Below are 7,052 nucleotides of genomic sequence, written 5' to 3' on the forward strand. Positions count from 1 at the left end.
TATTAATTGGTGAGAGAAAGTTATCAAAAAAGGAAATGTGTCATCTCAGTTGGGACAAACTAAAAAGGAAAACGTGTTATCTTAAGCGGGACGGAGGGAGTAATAGTCTAAAACAAAATCATATGAAAAGATTGCATATGTAGAATGAGTGTGATTAAGAACACCTTGAAAAATTGTGTGTGCACAATAAGAAAAAATCTTATTATTGTCATTATTAATTTATGCCACATTCAAAATTAGAATCATTCATTTGTATTTATGTGACAATTGAGAGATATTAAAAGGATTTGCAGATATGATAGGTTTAATATGTGGTTGAAGTGGAATCAAATATTTAAAGCGACATTGAAAAGTAAGTAAGTAAGCAGAATTGAAGTAAGGAGATGAGAATATATTACTCTCTCCGTTCCACTTTAGGAGTCTCGGTTTATCATTTTTGGGTGTCCCACTTTAGGAGTCCCGATTGGAATATTCCAAAAATGGTATTAGGCTCACATCCTACTAACTTTTATACACTCACATTTTATTATAAAACTAATATAAAAAAGTATGATCCACATTCTACTGTCTTTTTTCACCAACTTTCCTTTACATTTCTTAATACTCGTGTCGAACTCAACCGGAACTCCTAAAGTGGGACGGAGAGAGTAATATGTACTGGCAATCTAGCTTTATTTCTTCTTCTTCTCATCCCAACAATTTTTTAGTCAACCATTTTCTCACATATTCCCAGTTGTAAAGTTCCAAATTAGGCATAATCTTAAACCCACTTACTTTATATTGCTTCACCTCTAGCTTAGACTGTCTTAAATATTTTTCCACTTTCGCATTTTGCACGCAATCTCATTCTCAAGTTTAGGCATAATCTTAAACCCATATACAATTATAACCTATATATATGCAGTCCAGTTGTACTTTTAAATTTTAATTCAAGTTTGACTAACACATAATTTCCAAATTTAGCATCGAACTTAATTTACAACACACTCAAAGCATCTAAGGCTGTGGTTATGGAAATAGAAATTCACTTATATAAATCGTGTTTTTTTATTTTAACAAATAAAGTCAAGTATTCTTGTAACTTAAATTTGAATTAGCAACCATTTGTGATTAATTTTAAAATTTCCTCTAAGGAGATTTTAAAATGTGCCTCTGTGGAGATTTTTAAAATAGGACTCTATGAAGATTAAATTTCTAATGATTTTTCTTTTGAGACTTTCAATCTATATATTTACAGTTCAATTAACAGCGTGCTCTCATAAAAATAGTGGTGTGCCTTCCTTTATACTAGTGTAACACTCGTGCGATACACAAAATTTTTTATAGTAGTATAGATCTTAAAAAATTAAGTAGGCCATAAAAATAATATATAGTGGTGTGCCATCTATAGGCTATAAAAATAATATAAATAGCACCGATGTAATTAAATGCATAACTCTATATATTGTACAAACTTCAAACTATAATCTGGACCGTTAGATTTCATGATTTGATTTCAAAATATGTTACTTTGTTGTTTTTGCTAGCCATTTAAATCTCTGTTTGTACGTTGGACCTCTGCTCGCTATTTCTGGCTTTGAGCATTTCTAAATGCATAAAAAAGGCTTCTACAATTTATTATTCCCCACCGTATATGTTTGTATGGGTTTAATTCAACTTCGGTTGGGTCTCACATAAACAATGCTGACAAAGATGACGTAGAAGATGTGGAAGAGTTTGGAGGATCAAATTAAGTATGATATCAAGGAGATAATAAACTCTATAATTCACTTTTAACCCATATAAACAGTTGCAAATGTTAGGATTGGTATACTGAAAAGCATATTTCGAGCATGTTGCACGGATAGAATTGCTTGTATACAATAAACTCTACAATCCACTTTCAACCAAAGGTGAAAAGAAATAATTTTATCGTATCGGTGTTTGCTTATGCATTTATAAGATATTTCTCAAGCATTTATATGTATCAGAAGTGAACAAGTCTAACTCTTCTTCATAGTAGATTGGTCATAAACGACATTCACAGTATGTGATGCAGTTGGTTCTGTGTAGAAGAGAAATAAAATTTCACAATCTAGATATGCTTTGGCTACCTATCGCGGAAGGTTGCAGTGTCAGTCCACATGTTTCCCTACCTTAAGAAGTAAACCCACTAGTGTGGTATAGCACTGAAGTATCTAAGAATTGAGATAAGTCTTTCTTGCTATTTACTGAAAGACGAGCTCTCGATGATTGTTATTTCTTAATCATTGTTGACATAACATTAAGCATACGATATTGATTATGCATTACTTTGATTTATCAAATGGTGCAGATTTTTTGCAATCCAATAATCCTGATGTCTTGGGTAGTGGTGATCAATATCTAGAGGAGCTAGTATTGTTATTGCAATGAATCATGTACTGGGTGAGTCCGGTTTCATAATATCCTCAAGAGATGTTCGAAAAAGGTTTTACTATTTAGAAACTCGGCTGGTTGGAATTTATTCCATTATAATAAATAGCAGACTTAAATTAATTAATGGGTATTCATATCTTAAACACAAGATATAATAAATTAAAGAGGCCAAGCCTGAATTACTCGTAATTTTGGATTGGACGAACAATCAATATTATTATGCTATAGTGGATAATGATAATATTCTATTTTGATTTAAATTAAATTGAGGCTCAATTTAATTAGTAAAAGTCCATCAAGTTTCACCTAAATCCAACCTCCATGGATCCCTAATATTCTCCATTACAACTATATATAAAGAAGACTAAATAGAAGACCAACTTAATGGAATTTAATCATTAAAATTCATGCCCCTCTCATCCAGGGAGTGGACAAAATTAACTGAAGTTCAATCTTCTATCTTGTCGAGTCCTTTTGGTTTTGACAAGCTTTACCCACCTAAAGGTCATTATCTGTCACGACTGCATTTTACTAAGAATAGTAAAACCCGGATAACCGTGATTAGGTGTAGAAATTGAGAAGAGGTTTATGGACAATTCATATGATTACGAAGCATCTCAAATAGAATACTTGAATCGGATACGCTCGATCATAAAGATTCGAGTTAACTGTTAATACAACATTGTTTATTAATTGTCAGAGTCATACGTTAAAGCAGGATTTAACTTGCTTAAAAAGCACATAGGAAACAATTGAATGCGGTTCCACATATGAAGGCATGAACCTCCGAGAGTACTGCATAGACACAGGAGTAAGCCTTGCACACTTAGAAATACATGTTGGGTTGAGTATAAAGGTACTCAGTGAACACATTGTCAAAAGATAAAATTATACAACGGTTAGATCTTCCATTATTAAGCTTTTAAGTGGCTCTCGTTTCAACAGTAGCAACGTCGGTTTTGTACACAATCGGAGGTTCACACATTGTCCGATCATTCTGAAATTTTACCGGAAAGGTAAAAACTCATTCTACTTCATTTTGACCAAAGGAAATTACATTTGAACGGTTAGATTTACCGTTATTAATTTCCTAAGTCACTACCATTTCAAAATGGTTATTCTCAAATTGAAACATGGTAGGAGCTTTTTCTACTTTCTTGAGTTTGAAATAAAAACATAGTGTATTTGATAATAAAGAGAGCATGCTTGACTTTGATCTATGTTCTATATGGTTTTTCTACATGTTAAAAGAATATAAAATTCTAATAGAGGACTTACCCAAGGAAGAAAGAAAAGATTTTGGACTAAGCAACGAGGGCTTCAATTATCGGGTGTCTCCTTCCTTCGTGCTTAAAACTTGGATAAAAATAGTTTGGTAAGAAAATAAGTGTATGAGGGGTGAGTGGAGGTGAGAAACCATCTCCGCTTTATACTACTTCTTTTCCAAAAAGGAAGTAAGTACTACCACTATAGCATACGTGCTCATTTTCATGAAATTTGGGAAAACTTATGATGATTTTGTAAACATCTAATTGTCGTGTTGCAGTGAACTTTGAAAATGAGGGTATGCATCATGAAGGATTAAAAACATGTTTCTTATATGCATCAAAAAACTATGCAGCCACTATTTGATACGATTCATACTATTCACGACACTATGCATACTATTGACGACATTATATGTCAGTACCTTTTTACCGTGTATAAATTACTACATGCTGATGGGTCTTTCCATTCGCAGGAACATGCTCTGAGAATTGGAGTTTTTCCAATAATAGAGCACCAACTTTGTGTAGCTCGTCTTTGTAATAATATAGAAATGCTTATAGAGAAATGGCTCAATTTTGGAAATGGACATTTATTATCTATTTGAGCCATAATTGTACTCGAACAATTAGTCACTAACTTGTATCTCCTTGCACGACAAACCCATTGAGCATAATTACTTTTTCATATTGATACTTGGTTAATAAAACCCCAAATGATTTATAGTAACAAAACATGGTAGTTTAAAGTACCACTCACATTAATGTAAGCATTTACTTGATAAACGAACATATTGGCAAGCGTCTAACGTTATTTAAGGAACAAAGTATTACATTTTATCCCTTTTAAAAGAAATTTTGTCCTGAATTTTGCGAGATTCAAGGTGAATGAAATTTAGAAATTGCTACATTAACTCAATATACACTATTTTCTTAAATTTCGTGTCCAAAATAAATTCATCGCTTGTAGAGGGATGGAGGGAGTATTTATTATCATATACTCCCTCCGTCCCCGATTAAGAGTCACACTTTTCCATTTCGATCCGTCCCCAATTAAGAGTCACACTTTATTTTTACCATAAATAGTAAGTAGGTCTCACATTCCACTAACTCAATTCACTCACATTTTATTATAAAACTAATATAAAAAAATGGGTCTCACATTCCATTAATTTTTTCAACCAACTTTTCTTTACATTTCTTAAAACTCGTACCCGGTCAAAGTGTGACTCTTAATCGGGGACGGAAGGAGTAATATTTTTAAAATGAGTGAAAAAAATGACAGACGGAAGGAGTATAATTTAAGGAATATCAAAATTAAGAATTAAAATAAGGATGGGTCAATTTGTTTTCTGAAATTAATTTCGATTCCTGCCTAGTTCATAAAGAGTTGATTTCATGCTATTTTCAATTTATTTTTTCTAAAAATAATTGGAAATACGAATTGAATTATGCAACAAAAAGATTTTATATTTATTAGATTTATAATTATAAGAGTGAACTATAAATTTGGTCTTTTTGACTATTTTTTCCCTCACTTACTATATTTTCTCTACTTTTCTATCTTTCCTACTTTATTATCTCTTCACTTAATATATTTAATATCTCTTCCTGAATTTTTGTGCCTAAAAGAAGCTACAGCTATGGAACGGAAGGAGTATATTTTAACTTATACTCCCTCCGTTTGCGATTAGGAGTCCCGGTCACTTTTGCGCACTCATTTTATAAAAATGATAAAAAAAAATAGTTAGAGTGGAGAAATAGTAAAGAAAGAGAGAATAATGTTGAGAAGACTCTTGTCAACATTATTTTCTCTCTTACTTTACCATTTCTCCACTTTAACTATTTTTTATTATTTTTATAAACGGGTGCACAAAAGTGACCGAGACTCCTAATCACGGACGGAGGGAGTATATCCTAATCCTATATTGGATAAATACAAATTTCTATACTTTAGTTAATTAATTAATCTCAACCAATAAACTAACTTTCCCACCAAAATAACATTTCTTAAGCTTGAAGACAACGCTCCTTTTATATTATAGATATGATATGAAGTAATTTTTTTAAAAAACTTTTAATTAATATATTGAAAGTTCACGATATTTTTGGTACTAATCAAATATAGGATTTAATCCAATAATCACTAATTTATTTAGAATATTAGATTTATATGAATATAATCAATAATAACACAATCATACATCTCCTTTGCCAGTCATTACTTGTCACTAATTTTCTTTTTTATCCATCTACCAATACATGTCACACTTACTTTTTACTACTTTGGTAATAGACTCTCATTTCATAATACACTATCTCTCACATTTTATTATAAAAATAATATTTTCTCTGGCCCTAAAAAAATAGACAATATTTGAAACGAGACAAGTTTTAATGCAAAATTGATAAAGTAAAATAGAAAGAAAAGGTGATTGAAGTATTATTAGTGGATAATGAGACACAACTCATTAGAGATAAAATTTCCTTAAACTGAATTGGTCTCTTTTAGGGAACATCCCACAAATGTGGTGTATCTTTAAGGAACTAGGGGAGAATATAAAAGTAGGACTTACATTTCACTACCTTTTTCAACCCACTTTTTATTACATTTCTTAAAATTCATGCCGAGTCAAAGTGTGTCATTTAATGGCGGACAGAAATAGCAATTCGATTTACCATTATTGATATTTTATGATTATTAAGTTTAATTAATTTCAATTTTATATTTTAGAATACTATTTCCTCTCTCTACCAATAAATGTCTTATTTTATTTTTTCTATGTTTGGCAATGTAACATACATTCCACTAACTCACTCTATTCGCATTTTATTATAAAAATAATATATAAAAATAAGGCTCACATCTCACTAACTTTCTCTACCACTTTCTCTTATAAAATTAAATAATTTTTAAAAACCCAATACGCACTAAGAGAGTCAAAGTAAGAAGGTAAAAAGAACAAGAAAAAATTTTAAAAATACAAAAAAAAAAAGGTAAGTTTAAAATTGAACAATTAATTTCAATTTATTAAAATCGAACAATTAATTAAAATCAGATTACAATTTATTAAAATCAGAAGTGATAAAGTAAGACATTAATTTCAGATTTTGGATCATTTAGATTTTAAAACATCTACTCCAATCCAAACATCTAAAATTTTTGAAATTGAAATCTATATCTATATATATGTATATATACTCTTATAAAGGGAGACTTGTTTAGAAAATTTACACAAGTGCCACTGGGCTCACATTTGGGCGTGAAACGTCATGAAATATTGCCAGCATCTTACTTTATTTTTTATTATCTTATAAAGTCAGTTTTTTAATGTGTATCTCATGTGTGATTAATGTGTATCTCATGCGTGATTAGTTTTGTATGGACCT

The sequence above is a fragment of the Salvia hispanica genome, chromosome 5 (genome assembly GCF_023119035.1).
Source record: "Salvia hispanica cultivar TCC Black 2014 chromosome 5, UniMelb_Shisp_WGS_1.0, whole genome shotgun sequence".
In the NCBI taxonomy this organism is placed as follows: Eukaryota; Viridiplantae; Streptophyta; class Magnoliopsida; order Lamiales; family Lamiaceae; genus Salvia; species Salvia hispanica.